The sequence below is a fragment of the Geotrypetes seraphini genome, chromosome 3 (assembly GCF_902459505.1).
Source record: "Geotrypetes seraphini chromosome 3, aGeoSer1.1, whole genome shotgun sequence".
NCBI lineage: Eukaryota > Metazoa > Chordata > Amphibia > Gymnophiona > Dermophiidae > Geotrypetes > Geotrypetes seraphini.
The window spans coordinates 67,262,736-67,284,464 of record NC_047086.1 but is presented as its reverse complement, the minus strand read 5'-3'; the positions used below and the strand labels follow the sequence as shown (position 1 = coordinate 67,284,464).

Here is a 21,729-nt window from a genome sequence, read left to right as displayed (position 1 = left end):
TAGTTGGGGTTTGAGTACTTGTTGGGTTGGAAAGTGGGTGAAGGGAGTTGCAGCTGTGGAAATGGGGTGCTTCCAGGTGGCCATTCTGTTTGCTTGAAGTTGTTTAATGGACTCTTGGGTGTGAAATACCTATGTGCGATACCACTACAAGTAGCGTGAGGCCACCGCAGGTCTCATGGGGGAGGGGAGGGAATACTTCATATGTTGAATACAATTTGTGAATATTTAAAATACAGCTAGGTCCGTCACCGACTAGCTGACAGTAATGAAGAAGTTTAGTAAGTGACCAGCCTAGAAGATGGTTAGAATGATTATGGGTTATCACATTGTTATATTAAGAAGTTGTTAATTGATTCAGGGATTTTTTAGGTAGTTTCTTATGGGTATTTATTTTCTTGATTACTAGGTGGGAGGGTGGGGGAAAATAATTGCTTATTAATATCTGTAAGTTTATTGTGCTTTTCTTGTAATATTATATGTACATGGAGACTGAGAGGAGACATAATCAAAACATTCAAAATACTGAAGGGAATAGACTTGGGGCTCTTTTTACGAAGGCGCATTAGGGTCTTAATGCACGGAATAGTGCACGCTAAAATGCCACACGTGCTAGCCGCTACCACCTCCTCTTGAGCTTGCGGTAGTTTTTCGGCTAGCGCGCGCTAATCCGGTGCGTGCGTTAAAATCGCTAGTGCACCTTCGTAAAAGGAGCCCTTTATAGATAAAGACAGACTGTTCACCCTCTCCAAGGTAGGGAGAATGAGAGGGCACTCTCTAAAGTTGAAAGGGGATAGATTCTGTACGAACGTAAGGAAGTTCTTCTTCACCCAGAGAGTGATGGAGAGCTGGAACGCTCTTCCAGAGTCTGTGGTAGGGGAAAACATCCTCCAGGATTTCAAGACTAAGTTGGACAAGTTCCTGCTAAACTAGAACGTACACAGGTAAGGCTGGACTCATTTTAGAGCACTGGTCTTTGACCTGGGGGGGGGGGGGGCCGCCTTTTTAAGCGGACTGCTGGGCACGATGGACCACTGGTCTGACCCAGCAGTGACAATTCTTATATTCTTATGTTCTTATAATTGTAGTTTGAAAATTTAATAAAGATTAAAAATAATATAAAAAAAGAAGTTGTTAATAAAGCTATGGCCAAATTATTTGTCCATTAAATTGTGTCTGTCTGCATTTGTTTAAGTGGTAGATGTGCTATATGAAAGTGAAGCGGTGCGAGTGCCATATGTTATGTTAAGGCGTGCTATTTCACCAATAACTTGTGCAATTTTAGTACAGGTCTTGGATACAAACAGGAGAAACTGCCCTCACAACGGTGAACGGCAAACACAACAACAAAGCTGCCCAATTGGTGTTCAGTCTTTTTATTGGTAAATAGACTCGACACGATTGTGGACCACAGCAGATGTCATTCATTAGAGCTGCAGTTCACTATAGTATGTACTGAAGTATTCTTGGAAATTACACAAATAAATTTATCACAAAATTCCTGAGACAGGCCCTTGTGGGCCGAAACATGATCGTGCCGAGTCTATTTACCGATAAAGAGACTGAACACCAATTGGTCAACTTTGTTGTTGTATTTGCATTTTAGTACAGGTCCCATTTTATGCAATGAGACCTAATTACTAATAACCCAGGTAAACAGTAAAATAGCATGACCTGATGGTAGCCCACATGGAGAACTTCCTCTGTAGTTGGCAATTTTGTAACATATGGCCACTGTTTCAGGGCTCAAAGAATAAATTACTACATTCATAGCCAGATAGCCAGGACCAGCATTTTTTTTTTTACACTGTGACCACCAGTCTTACCCAGAGCAGGGCTCTGTAGAAAATTTGATGGCTACAAACAATAATGCAATCGCGTGTGACCCGGCCTGGAGTCACCCTGCAGGACTGGAGTTTATAGTAGCAATGAAAAATTCACTCAAACACAAATAAAGTTCCAACAATAGTGGCATGTCAGGATAAAGTTCTTTTTACTTAATTCCTTAGGGCAGGTAAGTACTTTTCAGACTTTATAACTTCAGTCAGGTTTTCACACAGCCTTAATAACCAAAAACCAAAACAAACAAACTGCCAAAAGAGAAAAAGGCAGGAAAATAAAGCTGTTCACAATACAGTGCAACTTTCTTTCTGTGTCTCTTAAGTCCCACTTATCCCTGAGACCTCAGCTCAATACAGAGCTTACTCTGCCTGCTGAAAAGCAGGTATTTCACTTCATCAAAATTACAGTTCAGCATTCAAGTTTTCCTTAATTTATAGTCCTTGCAGCAAATGAAGGAAAGCCTCTGGCAATCAGAATATGGTTGCCAGGAAAAGGAGAGAGTACTAGGTTTTGCCAAAAACAAAGGCCTTCAGAAAAGGCTTTCAAATTCCCTCCCAGAATGGAAGCAAAACCTCTCCCCACTCTCTCAAAGCTTTCTCACAAAATCAGCATTCAAAAACAAAATACACAGCACACAAACAGTTCCAAAACACACTCACTGTTTGTGGCTCAAAGTCAGGTTCAGCTGCATAGGTTCAGGCAAATTACACTCACTGCCAGCACAAGACTCTTGGAAGTCCATAGGTTCTTCAAACAGGACAGACAAATCCTCTGGCTGTTCAACCTCCATAGGTTCCATAGGTTGGGGCTTGTTGTCCCTGTTTGGCTCGGCAGGGTTCCTAGGGAGGCAAGGCCCAAACTTCCTCCCTAACCGGCTTGCTGGTCTGAATGCCACTGCTGGCTTAACTACCTTTGGGGCGTGCCCTGCTCTAGGTGAGTCAGCAGTAGCCCAGGGTCCTCTAGAGCTCCCCTGGTGGCGAGTTGTACATAATTCACCTATCTCATCCCCAGATAAGTCAGGCTCCACCTGGTGGTCACTGACCCTGTTTCTCACAATAAATTCCTGAGAAATCCCGGAATTTTTCTTCCGGGGTTTTATTGTTACATTAGCTTTTCCCTTAGCTGGGACCTTGACAGGCCTTGTGTCTGTTTGGTCACAACACCCAGAATTATACCACTTCTTTACAAGATTTTTTTTTTTTCTTTTTTTTTTTTTTTTTTTTGGGGGGGGTAAAGTAGGGAGTTGCATGGATCAATGATGCCAGTTTTTCTCAGAACATGCTGGGGCCAGATGCAGTGGTGTAGCGAGGGTAGGAGGCATCCGGCCTTCCTCTCCCCCACCACTCCTTCCTCTTTCCGCGCCCTCCCACCAATCTCTACAGTCATACTCTCCCTTCCCTCCCCCCATGTACCTCTGTAAATCTTCACCAGCGCGCGTGGCTTCTCCAGCATGCTGCCCATGCCAGCCTAGTTTCCCTCCGACATCACTTCCTGGCCCCGGGACCAAGAAGTGATTTAGAGGGGAATTAGGATGGCGTGAGCAACGGGTGGGAGAAGTTGCTCGTGCTGGCGAAGATCTACAAAGGTATGGGGCGGGAAAAGAGATGGCGTGAGCAGTGCGGGTGTGGCGGGGCAGGCCTGCGACCCCATCGAGACGGCATCTGAGGTGGTCCCTTCCCCCTTACTACACCACTGGCCAGATGATCTGTCAGACAGGAAGGGGCTGGGGAGGTTAGCAGACCAGTGGTGCTTAGGACGAAGTATTCAGGGTGGCAATAGGGAGGCAAATCAAAATGACATTTTCAGACATTGTACCCACCACCTTATTGCTGTCCTCTGCCCTTTAGTTAGTTATAAAAGACTCTGCAATAAAAGTTGAATTTCTATGTAACTCGGATCCTGTACAGTATACAGTCTATAAAAACATTAAACATTAAAGAACATTAAAGAAACAATCCTCAAAACAAAGTACTGTAGTTTAAATAGAAAGAAAAAATAGGTTCACACTTAATTTTGTTCTTCATTCTTTCCCTCTTCGCTATCACTTCCAACATTTCTCCCTCTCATCTCTCCCTTCCCCATGCATCTGTACTAGAGAATGACACAGGGACAATTTTGTCCCCATCCCCTCAGGAACTCATTTTCCCATCCCCATGAGTTCTTTTCCTGTCCCTGCCCCATTCTTGCAAACTCCGTCCTTATCTGCACAAGCTTCAAATACTTTAAAATCATACGTGTTTGAGGCTTGTGCGGTTAAGGCTGAGCTTACAGGAATGGGGCAGGGACAAAACTCATGGAGACAGGACGGGGAAATTGAGTTCTTCCGGGTAGGGGGCAAAATTGTCCCTGTGTCATTCTCTAATCTGTACCTTACGCCTCTCCCACCACCATGTCCAATATTTCTTTCTCCCTCCTTATGCCCAACAATTCACCACTTTCTTCATTTTCCCATGTGCACCGTCTCTCGTTGCTTCTCACTCAGGCACCCATGCCCAACAATTCTCCCTTTCTATTCTCTCCCTACCTCAGCATCTCTTTCCCTCACTCCCTCCATCATTTCATCCTATTTCCCAAGTTCATGCTCCCTCCCTCCTTTCTTCCTTCCTTCCATCCTTTCTCCGAAGTTTGTGCTCCCTCCCTTCCTCCTGTGTCCTAACGCATATTACATTTTAGGAAACAGCTTAAAACTATTCTGTTTTTGCACACTTTTTCAAACTGAAGAAGGGAGTTATGTGCCAACAGTCATTTCTCAGTAAAGCGGGAGAAGGTGGAGAACTCTAGTGTTTTAGGGTTATTGTTATTTTTTTAAAAAAATGTATTAGTTACTGTAATATGTTTTGTAGTGTAAGATTGTAATTCGTTACTTGTATGTCTTTTATCAATTTTGGATGTTTTATTGTAATCCACATAGAATTGTAGGATATACAGAATATAAATTTTTGAAATAAATAAACATGGCCCTGCCTCTCCATGCCTGTGCCAATGCACCCCTTCTTCCTCCCTTCCTGTCTCAACACGCCCCTCATTGTCTTTCGCTCCGTTCTGCATCCCAAATTCATGCCTCCCGTGGGTGTTTACCTTCTCTTGCTGGCTCCCTACTCCCAGTCACACTTTTCTTTGCAAAGCTGGTTCCTGCACGTGGCTCATGGCTGCCCCGACAGCCTGACCCTTTGTGCCTCCTGTGGGTGTTTACCTCCTATGGCCAGCTCTCTCCTCTCAGTTGCACTTCTCTTTGCAAAGCTGTGGCCACTGGTTCTTGCACACGGCTCATGGCTGACCCTCAGGAAAGATTTTCAGGTCAGCCACGAGCTGTATGCAGGAACCAGTGGCCAGGACTTTGCGAAGAGAAGTGCAACTGGGAGGAGAGCTGGCCATAGGAGGTTAACACCCATGAGAGGCATAGATTTGGGTTGCAGAACAGAAGGAAAGACAACGAGGAGTGCCTTGGGACACGGAAGGGAGGAGCAGGGGCGCGCTTTGGACAGGAAGGGAGGGAGGAAGAAGGGATGTGCTGACACAGAAAGGGAGAGGTAGGACCAGTGGTGTACCAAAGGGGGGGGGTAGCGGGTCGGTCCGCCATGGTTGCGCTCCAAGGGGGTGCACAGCCGGCTGGATCCGGAACCTCCCGCTCTGCTCCAAATGGCACCTCAGCTTGGCTACCGTACTTATAACAGAGCAGAGTCATCAGCCGTGCTGAAGTGAATGAAGGTCCCGCGATGACTGCGCCATCTACTGCCTCTGTTCCAGAAGAGGTAAGTGATGTGGGGGGGGGGGGGGAGTGGACCAGAAGCCGCAATCATCGCAGGATCTTGCTGCAACTCCCTGCGTCCGCTGGCCCAGCCCCCTCCGACGTCACTTACCTGTTCCATCCGGAACAGAAGCAGTCATTGCGGGACCTTGCTGTTTAGGAATGGAGAAAGAAAGGAGCGTAGTAAAGTGGTGAAGGGAGAGAAAGGAGGTCAGGGTGTTATGGAAGGGTGTGGCGGGTGAGAAAGAGGGGTCAGGGTGGTATGGAAACATGCTGAAGGGTGAGAAAGGGTATCAGGGTGGTATGGAAGGGTGTGGAGAGTGAGAAAGGGGGGGTCAGGGTGGGATGGAAATATGGTGAAGGGTGAGAAAGGGGGTCAGGGTGGTATGGAAACATGGTGAAGGGTGAGAAAGGGGATCAGGGTGATATGGAAGGGTGTGGAGGGTGAGAAAGGGGCAGATGCTGATGGAATTGTGGGGAAAGAGACATAAGGGGGAAGGATACTGCATAGAATTGGGTTGGATGGAGAGAAAAGGGGCAGATGCTGATGGAAGGGAGAGGAGAGAGTGAAATGCCAGACCATGTGGGTGTGGGAGAGGGAAGGAAAGAAGAGGAGAGGAGAGATGCCAGACTATTGGAGGAGGGAAGGGAAGAAGATGGATGCCAGACTAATGGGGGTGAAGGGAGAAATGGAAGGGGGATGCATAAAGTTTCTAGAACAGGAATAGAAAGAGAGAAGATGCCATATAGAAGGGGCAGAGAGAGGGTAGACAGTGGATGAAAGGAAGAGAGTGACAAAAAGATGAGTAAAAAAGCAGAAACCAGAGAAGACAAGGTAAAAAAAAATTATATTTATTTATTTTTTGCTTTAGGTGAGATGTATTGCTGTTTCTGTGATGTTGCATTGAATGCAGAGTCCAGCTTTTTTTTATTCTATCTCCCCATTTACAAAACTGTAGAGCGTTTTTTAGCGTTGGCATCTGAGCTGTTACCACCATGGCTAAAAACCACACTACAGTTTTGTAAAAGGGGGAGGGGTTAGTTTGTGATTACATACTAGGCGAAGGTGTTTTCTGTCTTCTGTGTGTTCAAAAAGACATGGTTTTCTGTGTAGGATTGATCTATACTTATGCTGACGACATCCTTGTCCTTCTCGAGACAGACTCGAACCTTACCAACCTCTCTGAGAACATAACAGCCTGCATAATGAAACTCCAATCCTGGTCCCTCTCTGTTCAAATGAAACTGAATGAGTCCAAAACGAAACTTCTCTGGCTCGGTCCAAAATTAGAACATCTGCCCACTCTCTTCGCACTACCTTCTGGCGCCATGCTGCAGCTTGAGTTCTCAAGCAAAGTTCTAGGCATCATCATTGACTCTTCTCTGTCCTTCATGACCACCTCAACTCCCTGGTAAAATCATGCTTTTTCAGCTTCCACATGCTGAGGAAAGTGAGATCCTGCTTCCGCCAACAACATTTTGCCGTCCTAGTTCAATCCATCATCCTTTCCAAACTAGATTACTGTTATTCCATCTACCTAAGTCTAACTAAAAAGAGTCTTCAAAGACTTCAACTAATTCAGAACACTGCGGCCAAGTTGATCTTCGCAAAACGTAAATTTGACCATGTTTACCCACTTTTGTCCAAACTCCATTGGCTCCCAATAATCGCCAGGGTTCACTTTAAAAGTTCATGTCTAGCTTTTAAAATCCTACACGGCATCCTCCCTCCCCTAATCCCACTATCTTGGAACTCCCCAAATCCCAACAACACCAGGCCCACCCATAAACTTAAGCTATCCTTCCTCTCACTAAAAGGCATCCTCCATGCGGGAAAATTGGGACAATCTCTCTTCTTCAGAATCTCAGGGTTTTGGAATAACCTTACTACCCCACTGCGGAATCAGGTCTCCTTCCAACTATTCCGCAAGCACCTGAAAACTAGTCTTTTCACAAAAACGTAATGCTCTCCTCCCTCCCCCCCACCCCCCGTTTACACTACCTCCAAATTCAATGTATTATACTTTCCTTTATTAAGCTCTTGTAAACCATACCGAGCCTATATTCATGGAGAGGATGCAGTAATCCAGAACACCGCGGCCAAACTTATCTTCTCAAAAAGTAAATTTGACCATGTCACACCGCTCCTATCCAAACTCCACTGGCTTCCCGTTATTTCCAGGGTCTACTTTAAATGTGCCTGCCTAACCTTCAAGATCCTCCACGGTATCCTTCCTCCTTTTATCCCTCTATCCTGGAATTCCTCAAATCCAACCTCCACTAGATCCACTCAAAAATTAAAACTATCCTACCCCTCCTTAAAAGGCATCTCCCTTGTTGGTAAACTTGGCTCTTCCCTCCCTTTCAGAATCACTCAGCTCTGGAACAGTCTCCCTTCCCCTCTCCGCAATTTGAGCCCCCTTCTACCATTCCGTAAGCATCTGAAGACCTGGCTCTTCTCCAGAACGTAACCCCGTCCCGCTCCTGGCACTCTCACACCAACCTCTCTTCTCTCATACTTATATAATTCCACTGGAGTTCCGTTCCTTCCCTAACCATGTAAACCGTGTCGAGCTCCATCTGCGGAGATGATGCGGTATATAAACCCAAGATTTAGATTAGATTAGATTAGATTAGAGGATGCAGTATATAAACTTAAGATTTAGTTTAGTTTAGTATCTGTACTAGTCTGGCTTGTTTAGTTTTACAATGGGTTTATTGATGTACTGTTCACTGCAGTATGTAAGATGCTGCCTTTTCCTAGGTATTCATGTGTGACGTGTGGATTGTTACTAAAAATCATGCTTTTCATACAGATGGTGGGGTGTCAAAAATGATGGGCCCCGGGTGTCACATATGCTAGGTAACCCTGATTCGTAAATACGAGTTTGATGTAAGTCGGGCCTGCTAAATCCAGGGACTGCATGTGTACCATAACAGCCTTAATTCCCAAGGTGCAAGCTGCAGTAACTCCACCTATTAAATAGCAACACTGTCAATGTTGCATTGAGCTTTAGAGCACTAGGCCCCTATTCTATTAAACTGCAGTAGCAGTTTTTAGCGCAAAGAGCTGCTCAAAGAGTTCCTATGAGCGTTGGGAGCAGCGCAGGCCATTCAGCGTAGCTCCCCGCACTAGAAAACTGCTAGCGCAGTTTAATAGAAGAGGCCCTAAGTATACCTACCATTGGAAAGACAGAAAAAGTGGGACTGTATCAGATTCCTATACAAAAACTACGGTACTTGCTGGAACATAGACAGACTCTCAGCTAATACAGAATGAGGGACCTCAAATTAGAAATGACTAAGTAGATAAAAACAAAGCTAGGCTCTATGAGCAGTGTAGTAGTGAAAAGAAGAGAAAAAGAAATGTGCTTCCTCCTATTGTGGGTAAATTTATATAATGATTTTTTCCCCACATTTAAAGTCTATTTTACATGCAGAAAAAAGCTGGGCTTAATCGTGCAATCTAATAGCATTAAGTGTGAAAGCTATCAACATGGGCTATCATTAAAGACATGTTATTTTACTGCTAACCCTAGTTATTAGTTGTAGGTCTTATTCCTTAAAATGGGACCTGTACTAAAATAGCACAAATTAGTGTAAAATAAAATATCTTAAATGGAGCTCAGGTTGATAGTTATGTCTCTATTTCTCCCTGTCTGCCATCCACCTAATCTCAGTCTCCTATTCTCTCCCCTTTGAAAAGCCTCTTATTGTCCCTTTCTTTCTCTCATTTTTCACTTCCTATTTCCCCTCTGTGACTCACTGTCTAGTAAGTGTTGCAAGATTCAGTCTCGTGGCAGCCAGGGTTAGTATCCAATCAAACTTCCTGTTCTTGCCTGTAAGTGTTTGAAAGTGTGGTGGGGGATGGGAGGGAGGATTTGGAATAGGTAGTACTGCTTGTAGGAATAAAATCATTCCAATACCTCTTGATGCATAATGCCTAGGGCAGTTGCCTGATTTCTTCACCCTCACTCTGAAAACCAATATTTTCTAGTCAAAATATACCTGGAGTATGAGCAGAGTCTTCTTTGCTACATGCATCAGCCTAGATGTCCCCTACCATCTGGTGTCATTAGATGGGGGGGGGGGGTCCTTGGAAGCCAGTTCATCTGGGTGCATGCTCCCTTCAATATTGGGAGTTCAAGAAGAGTCTTCCTTGCTATAGGCATCAGGCTAGATGCCCCTTCAGAGGAGGGTCCTTGGAGGCCAATTCATCTCGGCGTCTGCTTTGTGGTATGCGACTGTGGTATGAATGTGGGTGTGTGCCCAAAGAGGTGTGACCAAAGGGAAGCCCCTTTTGGGTCACTTGGAAGCATGGAGAATGGAATTCTGATCCATTTTGCTTCGATGGGGAAGAGAAAAGGAGTATCAAAGGGGAAAATTGTACCAATAGTGATTTCAGGTCCTATGAATAAGCATTTGTCTATGGCTTCACCTTCGGTAATTGGGTGTCCCTCTCCTCCTGAGACTTCCCTTTCATCAGGAGGACCTAACCCACCCCACAACCTATTTTGCTCTGAAGCTGATCTTGGTAGAGTGAGAGTTGAAGATATGACATACAGGAACAACATACAGGTCAAGATTCTTGGGTCTTTCTCAAGATTTGAAAAATCAAGTAATCAGGACATTTAAGGTACCAGCACCAGTTAGTTGTTTTTTTTTTTTTACTTATCATTCTTTGAATGAATCTTCCATACTTGGACAAGATAGTTCTATAAAACATATAATAATGACTATAACTAAATTAGATAAAACACTACAAAAACATCTATCATGTTATAATACATTTACTGAGGAAGCTTCAATTAAATTCTCTGAACAAGACACCAGGATAACTAATTTAGAACAGAATTTTAGTAAAATTGAATCGCAATTGAAAACTTGTCAAGCTGTACAAGCACATTCTATGACAGATAATCTGATGATTCATATGCAAATGGAGGCACTTGAAAATGCTTCTAGGGCAATTAATTTGAGACTGTTAAATTTTCCAATGACTCATTTTTTTCCCCCTAAAGAATTTTTCAAAAATCTATGTGAATGATATGTTACAGCTAATTCTAGATGATACAAATATTGTTAATACTTATTATATACACCATGTTGAACTAGGGAAGCTATTTGCGAGATAGTCTTGACTTTACAAAATTTCTAGAAACATCTCAGGATTCTATAATTAAAAGATCAATATTAGTGGTTTCTGTGTTTTCTTTGGAGAAAAATATGATAATTATGAAGTATTATTTACCGAAGAGTGTACCTTTCTATTTTAATGTTTCCAGATGTATCCAGACAAACTTAAGCTTTTGGCTGGCAGAGCCACTTTTTTTTTTTTTTTTTAATTTCCCTGTAGGTTACATAGGGAAAAGAGTCATATATTTTTAGATCCAATACATTTACCCAGCCCCCCCCCACACACACACACATACACTTTTACATAACTACAGGTCAGGAGGGTTGGAAGCAGTGCAGAGCATTCAGCGTGCCAGCCTGCGCTACAAGCCGCGTTTGCGGTTTTATAAGGGGTGGGGGCTTTACAATTTTATTTTTATTTTTAGAGTAAAGTATAATTTTACCTGCTCAGATGTCCATTATTATTATTTTAAGTAATGTTTTTGGTAGATTTTTATTTTAGTAGTCTACTCTAACTCCTTTTGTTGGGGGCTTATAGCATTAATTTTTCTTTTTGTTATATTTGCCTATTGCTTTTTATGTTACCTAGATTGTAACTACTGAAAATTTTAATTATACAAAAATATATACCTGCAAGTAGAGATTATAAAAATAATTGATTTCCAGGGAAAGAGAAGCTCTTAACTGACATGAATAAAGTCACTGTGCTCATGAATTTGGGAAAATTTGGATGTTTGGTAGGATAAACTTCACATCGCTCTCATTTTCTTGCTTATAGGTAAAGAAGTAGATTTATCAAAATTGTAGGTTACTAGTCTAGTCTTGATGCCTAGAATAGAAAGAGCATATCTGAGAACAGCATGGAAAATTGGAAGGATAGCTAATGTAACACCAGTTTTTAAAAATGAGTTTCAGGGTGATCTGGGAAATTATAGACCAGTGAACCATCAGTGCCGGACAAAATGGTAGAGACTATTATAAAGAACAGAATTGCAGAGTACATAAGCACATAAGCATTGCTTCTGCCGAGTCAGACCATAGGTCCATCACGCCCAACAGTCCGCTCCCGCGGTGGCACCCCAGGTCAATGACCTGTAGTGATCTATTACTCTACTACTCTATATACATAAGAATGCATTAATGAGACAAACTCAACATAGATTTAGTCAAGAGAAATCTTGCCTCACCAATCTACTATATTTCTTTGAAGGGGTGAATAAACATAAGGATAAAGGTGAGCCAGTCAATATTGTGTATCAGGATTTTCAAAAGGCTGTGACAAACCTAGCACCCATACTAGTTTTGCACCTAACAGGATCCTATGCAGAAGAGCTAACCAGATTAATTCTGGGGACCAACTTGAGACTGACCTCCCTTGCCCATATGACCAAAGCAGTGGTGATCTTGATCAGGGGCAGGTAGACTGGCAACAGCAGCATCCTGTCCATAAGTCAGCTAGGGCAGTCAAATATAAGCTAGCCGAGCCTAGAAAACCTAGGCAAAACAGGCAAGGGAAGCCTGCAGTGGAACCAAAGCCCATCCCCCTCTACAGGCTGAAGGGGAGTGGCTTTGGGCTGATTGAAGGAAGACTGAAGCAAGCAGTAAGGGGAGGAGAGAGTGACGAGGTTGAGTCACTCCAGCAGCTCAGAGCAGAGCAAGAGCCTTGGAACAAGGTAGCAGTAACTGAGGTCCCAGAGTGGCCTATGCAGAAGGTGGAAGAAAGCCTTCCTACTTCTACCTGCCAGTTGCCAGAGTGGTTGGAAGGAATGGAAGTGCAGGAAGCTGGCTCCATTACATAGAGTCAGGCATAGCCCATAGACATTAATTAACAGTGAGTAGCTGTTTAGGTGTTCTTTTGAACCTTTAATCTATTTTTTTCTTCATTATTGAAAACTGGATTTTGTTGAGTGCTGCATGTGTGGCCTGTATGCTTTGTTCTTTTTGACCATCGAGGTCAGATTAAAACTATTATTGTGTTTTGGAAGAATTCTGACTGGACTTTGTATTTTGTTGAGTGGTTGAAGCCAATACTTACCCTTTTCTCCCCAGTCAAAGACCTGAAGATACCCCTGGTGGTAGGGGACACGCCAGAGTATAGATTTTGTCATGATAACACTCTGCTCTGAGGAGTGCTTGTGACAAGGCATATGCCAAAGTATGTCACAAATGACTCCTAAGGAAATTAGAAAGTAATGGGATAGGAGGTAATGTCCTCTTGTGGATTAAGAGCTGGATATAAAATAGAAAACAGAAAGTAGGATTAAATGGTCAGTATTCTCAATGGAGATGGGTGGGTAGTTGGGTTTTCCAGTAGGATGTGCTGGGACTGCTACTTTTTAAGATATTTATAAATGATTAAGAGATGGAAATAACTAATGATATAATTAAATTTACTGAATACAGAGTTGTTCAAAGTTCTTAAATCGCAAGAGGATTGTGAAAAATTATAAGAGGACCTTGAGAGACTGGGAGATTGGGCATCAAAATGACAGATGACGTTTAATGTGAACAAATGCAAAGTGATGCATGTGGAAAAGAGGAACCTGAAATATAGCTAAGTGATGTTAGTTTCCACATTAGGAGTTACCGCCCAGGAAAAGGATCTAGGCGTTATCATTGATGATATGTTGAAACCCTTTGTTCAGTGTGCAGCAACGGCTATGAAAGCAAATACAATGTTAGAAATTATCAGGAAAGGAATGGAAAATAAAGATGAGAGTGTTAAAATGCCTTTATATCGCTCCATAGTTTGGCTGCACTTCAAATACTGTGTGTAATTCTGTACTCTGTATCTTAAAAAAAGTTATAGCGGAAATAGAAAAGGTATAGAGAAGGATGACAAAAATGATAAAGGGAATGGGAAGACTTCCTTATGAGAAAAAGCTAAAGGAGCTAGGGCTCTTCAGCTTGGAGAAGGTACGGCTCAGGAGATATGATAGAAGTCTATAAGTGGTGAGGCAAACAGCTCTCTCTAAACCAGTGTTCTTCAACCGTTGGTCCGTGGACCAGTGCCAGTCTGCAGAAATTTTCTGCCAGTCCACAGGGCTGGCACGTCCATCAGGCAGAAGACAGTGTTCTTCAGCCGCTGGTCCACGGTGCAATCAATGCGGCATCTTCAGGCCAGCTCCCTGAGTGCTGCAGTGCACAAAGCCGTGGGAAAAGGCTCCTACGTGTGTCCTGCACCTGAACCGCAAGCCTTCTCTCTGACATCACAATGTCAGAGGGAAGGCTTCCAGATGAGGTGCGGGACACGCGTGAGGAGCCGCTGCCCACAGCTTTGTGAAATGCAGCACTCAGGGAGCCGGCCCGAAGATGCCGCATTGATCGCACCGTGGACCGGTCCGAAGATAACACCGGGGGGCAGGCCAGAAGGCAAGGCACAGCATGGCGGGAGAGAGACAACAGCGGTAGGGGGAATGCTTTTATTTTTTTATTTAGTGATTGATTTACATCTGCTGTCTATTCAGGAAGAAATGCATTTGTTTCTTTTCCTCTGGGGCTGTACTGCTTGCAGAGTCTTGTATCTTAGGGTTTGTTTGCAAATATTAGTACTTTTAGTTTTTGGTCCTGCATTTGCATGGGGTTATCTCTTTTCTGGTAGGAATGAATGTTGAAAAGCATACAGTGTGCTTTGTGTATTTTAATTTTGTGGTTAACCAGTATGTGTTGTTAATACGATTATATTGTGTGTGTGTGTGTGTGTGTATATGAAAAATGAATGGAACAAATGGTGTTACAATTAGTACTATTATGGGTGGAGACTGAGTGGAGAGGGGCACGACTTAGCCCAGTGTTCTTCAATTGCCGGTCTGCGGACCGGTGCCAGTCCACAAAATAATTATTTTATTTCTGCCGGTCCATAGGAGTCAAAAGGTTGAAGAACACTGCTCTAAACAACATCAGAAAATATTGAGTGGAGTTGAATGAGTAGATGTGAATTACTTGTTTACTGTTTCCAAGAATACTAGGACTAGGGGCCATGCAATGAAGCTACTAAGTAGTCTATTTAAAATAAATTGGAGAAAATATTTTTCATTCTGTGTGGAAAAAAACTTTAGAATTCACTGTCAGAGAATGTGGTAAAAAGCAGTTTGGGATAATTTTCTAACAGAAAACTCCATAAGGCATTATTAAAATGGACTTTATTTCTTATATACCGCCAAAGCCATAGTAGTTCGAGGTGGTTTACAACGAAGAAGGACTGGACAATCAGCGAATATGGTACAATCAGCAAAAATAGGTACAACAAAGAAGAGCAAGACAGTCTGCGTAAGGTTCAATCCAAGAATGTTGGTAAACAGTGAATATAGGCATATACGTAAAACATTCTTGGATTGAACCTTACGCAGACTGTCTTGCTCTTCTTTGTTGTACCTATTTTTGCTGATTGTACCATATTCGCTGATTGTCCAGTCCTTCTTCGTTGTAAACCACCTCGAACTACTATGGCTTTGGCGGTATATAAGAAATAAATTATTATTATTATTATTATTTTATCTAATCTAATCTTCCATTTGTGTGTCACACAAACCTGGCCAGGCTCTAGGCGACTTACAATGAAAGGAGAGAGAGAGGGGACAAGGCAGGGGAGGGGGAACTGAAGGAAAGGCTTGAGAGAAGAGGGGGGATAGAGGGGCATAAAGATTTAATTGTGGAAGAGAAGAGTTTTTAGCTTCTTCCAGAATAAGGTGTAGCCGCCTGGAACAGCTTTTGACAGAGATGGCAGTCTTGACCACTGACCTGGAGCAGCAGGTGTCCACGGCAGAAGACATGCTTAATTGCCATGAATTGGACATCGTGGCCCTGCAAAAAACGGTGCGACTTCAGGTGGATAAACTTGATGACCTAGAAAATAGCTCCCGCCGAGGCAATCTTCGCTTTTTGGGCGTCCCAGAACTAATTCCAGACATGCGCTTACTTACTAATTTGGAAGACTGGCTGGAGTTGGAGTTCCCGGATACATCATCACTTGGCCCCCTCTCTTTGGATAGGGCTCATCTCATCGAAGTACGCTCGGCCAGAGATTCCAGACCACGTGTGGTGATAATTAAATTCTTAAATTACCAACACAAAATGGTTATTCTGTGCCAATATCGGGCTAAGCGGGACTCATTCAAATTTAAAGGCTTCACTGTCTGAATTAGTCAGGATTACTTGGCTGCTCTTACTGACCTCAGAAAGGCTTTTTACCCTCTCTGTGCAAAGCTGGTGGATTATAAAAAAAAATGCTTTTTGTTTGTTTACCCAGCCTTATTGAAAATACATCATGATGGTAATTGGCACTCCTTCAATGTGACTACGGAGGCCGTGGACTACATTAATGTGACCTTTGGCTCTTCTGTTGATTCTCCGTGATTATTTCCTGGCCTCAGAGGATTTTTGATTTAAAGCCAGGGTTGCCTGTGATTTGATTGTACTGTTCTCTTTGTTATTGCGAGCTAGTGTTCCTCAGTATTACTTGTTCTAAATTGTTTTTGGAAGGTTAGGGTCCCATATGGTGTCAATTATAGGCCTGTTGCATATTCCTTTGGAGATATTCCCTAAGGGATTGTTTGGGGATAGGGTGGGGTTGGGGACTCTGGTTGGGAAGAGTCTATGGGTTTGCTATTATGGGGTTTGTTCTTCAATGCTTTTTGTTTGTATTATTGTTTTTTGAGCATGTTGTTTATTGCACTGATCGATGCTGGGTGTCATATGGTAAGCACTGGGGTGGGGCTGGGCTGGATTTTGTGTTCTGTACATACCAGTGGCGTACCTAGGGGGGGCGGGGGGGGCGGGCCGCCCCGGGTACCAGCCCTGAGGGGGTGTTCCCGGCCTTGCCGCTCAGTCCCCCCCCCACGCCCGAAGGACCGCTCGCCCCACTGACCTTCCAGCACACCTATGAAGCAGCCCGCAGCAGGATCGCGACGTCAGCAATCCCTCAGCTGCTTGGGCGCTGCTTCCTGCGCCGCGGTCCCGTCCCTCCTCTGACGTCAGAGGAGGGGGCGGGACCGCGGCGCAGGAAGCAGCGCCCAAGCAGCTGAGGGATTGCTGACGTCGCGATCCTGCTGCGGGCTGCTTCATAGGTGTGCTGGAAGGTCAGTGGGGCGAGCGGTCCTTCGGGCGTGGGGGGGGCAGTAGCTTAAGGTAGCCCGGCGCAGGAAGCAGCTCCTAAGCAGCGCAAAGATAGCTGACGTCGCGATCCTGCTGCGGCTGCTTCATAGGTAGTGCGGGGAGGCCAGGGGGGCGAATGGTCCTTCGGGGTGGGTCGGGGCATCAGGCCTTCAGGGTGGGGCGGGCGGGCGGGCAGGCAGACTTTCAAGGGGGAGGGGGGTGACAGGCAGGCAGGCAGGCCTTCAAGGGGGGGTGCAGGTCTTCGGGGGGGGGTGCAGACCTTCAAGGGGGTGCAGGCCTTCAAGGGGGGGACAGGCAGGCAGGCCTTCAAGGGGGGGACAGGCCTACAAGGGGGGGGGACAGGCCTACAAGGGGGTGCAGGCCTACAAGGGGGGGGGACAGGCCTTCAAGGGGGGACAGGCCTTCAGGGGGGGTGCATGCCTTCAGGGGGGGTGCCGACCTTCAAGGGGGTGCAGGCCTTCAAGGGGGGGACAGGCAGGCAGGCCTTCAAGTGGGGGGACAGGCCTTCGGGGGGGTGCAGGCCTTCGGGGGGGGTGCAGACCTTCAAGGGGGTGCAGGCCTTCAAGGGGGGGACAGGCCTACAAGGGGGTGGGACAGGCCTTCAAGGGGGTGCAGGCCTTTGGGGGGGTGCCAACCTTCAAGGGGGGGTGCAGGCCTTCAAGGGGGGGACAGGCCTTCAAGGGGGGACAAGCAGGCAGGCCTTCAAGGGGGGGACAGGCCTACAAGGGGGTGGGACAGGCCTTCAAGGGGGTGCAGGCCTTTGGGGGGGGTGCCAACCTTCAAGGGGGGGACAGGCCTTCAAGGGGGGACAAGCAGGCAGGCCTTCAAGGGGGGGTCAGGCCTTCAAGGGGGGGGGACAGGCCTACAAGGGGGTGGGACAGGCAGACCTTTAAGGGGGGACAGGCCTACAAGGGGGTGGGACAGGCAGACCTTTAAGGGGGGATAGGCCTTCAAGGGGGGACAAGCAGGCAGGCCTTCAAGGGGGGGTCAGGCCTTCAAGGGGGGGGGACAGGCCTTCGGGGGTGCAGGCCTTCGGGGTGGGTGCAGGCATTCGGGGTGGGTGCAGGCCTTCGGGATGGGTGCAGGCCTTCGGGATGGGTGCAGGCCTTCGGGTGGGGGGTACAATCCTTCGGGGAGGGTGCAGGCCTTCAGGGGTGGGGTTTAGGCGTTCAGAGGGGGACAGACCTTCGGGTGGGAGGTAAAGTCCTTCGGGGGGTGCAGGTCTTCAGGGGTGGGGTGTAGCCCTTCTGAGGGGGGACAGACCTTCGGGGGGGGGGGGGTCCTGGTGTAAAAGTACACAGAGGGAGAGAGGGAAGGGGGGGTTCAAAGATACGTGCATATGCCAGACTTTGGGGGTTAGAAATAATGGGTCTAAAAACAGAGGAGTGGGAGAGAGATGGTGCATAATGGGATTTAGGGAGGGAAGGAACAGAAAGGGAGAGAACTTGGAAACAGGGGATGGTGTGGAGGGGGGATAGAGATACTGGATAGGAGGATAGTTGGGAACAGAAAGGGAGAGATGGTGGATCCTGGGGTGGTGGGGAGTTGAGAAAAGGTGAATCTGTGGATGGAGACAAAAAAAAGGAAAGATGCCAGATCTCCGGGAGAGGGAAGGGAAACGGAAGGGGAGAACAGAGATGGCAGACGGATGGTTAGCACGGAGAAAGGAGACCCTGGCAAGCAAGACAACAAGAGCCTGGGACCAACAAGATTTGAATATTGATCAGAGAACAAAAGGTAGAAAAAATAATTTTATTTTCTGTTTTGTGATTACAATATGTTAGATTTGAAAAGTGTACATGAGACAGCTTGAAATGGGAACTTTTCTATTTTTGTGAATGGCAAGGCTGAGTTCAGTTAAAATATATGCTTTATAAGAAAATATAATAATGTGTTTTATAAAGTTTATAAGCATTGCTGGCATACTCGGTGAGGTGTTCCTAGTGTTGGTGGTGGTGGTAGCATGTCAGTGTGTTGAGAGGAAGAGGTAGTCTGGGAAATTCTGCTGAGCAAACTCTGGGCCCATTTCCACCCCCAGTTAGTCCACTCCACTCAACTGGTTCACACACTGAGTGGGTCTTTGGGTGTTATTTCTGGGTAGTTGTTTTAGAATCTCTTCCAGTGGTTTGTCAGTATCTCCTTCTGGTCCAAGGAAGGAAACTTTGTCAACCTTAGCATTGACCTTCAGAATATGTTTGTAACAGCGCTGCTTGTGTGGCATTAGGCTATGTAGTGATCGAAAGAAAAAAACAGACCTTTGCACATTTTTGCACTATATGGTGGGTGTATGAGGAGATTCATTTCCTGCACAGTTAAGTCCATGTGAAGTTACCTTGTGCTGTATTTGACATCTAGCAAGGTCTCTGTTTGGAAGGAAAGATCTAAGCTTAAAAATGAAGTGGCCAGAAGTTATGTTAAAAGTAGATAGCGTAGCTGGTTTTAAGAAAGGTTTGGACAAATTCCTGGAGGAAAAGTCCATTGTCTGTTATTAAGACATGGGGGAAGCGTCTGCTTGCCCTGGATTGGTGCACTCAGCAGCAACAAATACTAGTTTTGGCTGGCTCTTTCCCCGCATTTCTCCTCTCTTCCCCACGATTTAATATCCAGTTCAGGCAGTAAGTAAATGCATCGGCAGGGGGGGTCTGGTAAGTCTTGGGGGCTGGGGATGGAAGGTGAGAATCAGTTCTGTAGGCTATCAGAAATTTGCTTAATTATCTACTCACACAGAAAAGCAGTAAAGTCAATAGGTTCTCTGAGTGGGAACAACCTGTTTGATCTTGCACTCTTGTGATTGACCAATTGTTTATCACTGTTTAATTTATCACATTGATTAATTTGAGCACACCTGAGGTGTCCTATGATGGTGTGCACTGCAGGCAGAGGAGCCTTATTGTGTAAAGCACTGGAGAATTCTCTCCTCTCACTTACCTCTCACGCTGAGGACACCCTGCTTCAGTATAATCATTTATATGATTTATCTTATAAACATTATTACGTGGTCTTTTCCTCAAGTGCTGAGACATCAGGTTGTTCCCACTTGGAGAACCTATTGACTTTTACTGCTTTTCTGTGTGGCTTTAACATTTTTGCTATTCAGTATACCTAAACTATTATTCAGTAGAAAAAATATGGTTTGTTCAATCAAATCCTGTGTGGACATTGGACTTCTATGAGTGAATGTTCTGCTTGATTGAACAAACTAAATTTTTTCTACTGAATAATAGTCTAGGTACAATGAAAGTAAATAGCAAAAATGTTTGAGTAGATAATTAAGGAAATCTTTTTCATATTGCTTGCTTATGGACTGGGAAAAAAGACTGTTCAAGCAAATGTCTCCAGAACTGCTTTAATGGAAAAATGTGATTTTTTTTTTTTTAAGTACTTTGTGAAATTTATTGTTGTTGTGAAATTTATTGTTATACTTTGTTTAAACTTAAAAAGCGGTGTCATTAACAGTGAATCTAATCGAAAAATCGATTCAACAGGGTGAATCGAATCGAATGAAATATTTTTCTCTGAATCGGGCAGCACTATTGGCTACCATGAGAATGGGCTACTGGGCATGATGGACCATTGGTGTGACCCAGTTAGGCTATTCTTATGTTATGTTCTCATCTGTAGGGGCCTTTGTTTTCACTTCTTATTTTAATGTATTTTTTTCCTGGGAACTTATCAGTGTTTTTTTATAATGGGAACAAAAATGGAAGAGAATTAATGTGTGTGGAATGGGGGGGTAACTAATTTCTTCAGCTAAATAATTCAATCCACTTCAAACAGACATAGGAGAACTCACGCACCATTCACACACCCTCCAACCAAAAACGTCAAAAGAAAAAAACTGTTCGACAACCTCCTAGCCATTCGAGCTGCAACACTTGACCCCCAACTCTACAACCTATTGACCTCGACCACAAACTACAAAACCTTAAAAAAAGAAATAAAAACCCTTCTATTCAAAAAACACATAAAACCAAACTAACATAATCAGAACTGTCCCAAGCATCACCTGCAACTACTCCATATGTACTTCTGATGTCATGACAATTCCGACATAATTTATGTTATGTTATGTTTGGAATAATGGTTACATAAATGAGGTTCAATAAAAGAAAATTTTCACTGCCTGTTTCTATTCTGACCATTTATTCCATTTCATGGTTATTGCAAAAAAAAAAAAAAAAAAATTTTTCCATGAGGGGGGGGGGGTGTCAAAAAATGATGGGCCCCGGGTGCCACATACCCTAGGTACGCCACTGGTACATACTACTTGTTTAGTGCCCCTGGGTGATCGCCCACTTCGTATTGTTTCCTGGAATGTTTCTGGTATAGCATCCCCGGTTAAACGCACAAATATTTTGAGACAGCTGAAGCACCACCATGCTGATCTTGCCTGCTTACAGGAGATTAAATTGACAGAGGAGGAAAATAAGAAATTGCAGTGAGGTTGGGTGGGTTCTGTATTTTATACTTCCTCCACTTGGAAAAAGGTCCGTAAGAGTTTGAAGTGTGTTATCACCTTAAAACATCAGGATCCCCAGGGTAGATGTTTACTATTTCACATTTCTTTGCAGGGTACAGATTTTAGGCTGTTGATCACATATGTCCCTAACACCTATTCCCAAGCCTATTTTAACTCACTGGTCACTCTGGGTCTTAAAGACACCTCCTTACCGTTTATTGTAGCTGGGTCCCTTAATCAAGTGTTGGATGTTACGTTTGATCCAGTCCTACGGCTCTTTCTGCTGACACCCTCACTAAAGGTATTCCCTTTCTTTGTAAGTCCTTGAGCTTAGTGGATCCCTGGAGGCTTCTCTATCTGCTTGAACGGGACTACATTCATCAATCTCGTGCCCACAGGACTTTTTCCTGCCTGGACTACCTTCTGGTTTTGG

The 21,729-nt window shown here is 44.6% G+C and overlaps 1 protein-coding gene across 4 annotated transcripts in view; it reads left to right on the top strand.

Moving 5' to 3' along the window:
• The window catches only part of HCRTR2 (hypocretin receptor 2), a 132,921-nt gene that overhangs the window by 25,648 nt on the left and 85,544 nt on the right, over positions 1 to 21,729 (top strand). The window contains exon 1 of one of the 4 annotated variants that reach the window (XM_033938479.1): positions 6,361 to 6,422. The exons of the other annotated variants lie outside the window; for them this stretch is intronic. The gene's annotated coding sequence lies outside the window, so the exon portion shown is untranslated. Of the gene's footprint in view, positions 1 to 6,360; positions 6,423 to 21,729 lie in introns of those variants that run through there. 4 annotated transcript variants of the gene reach the window in all.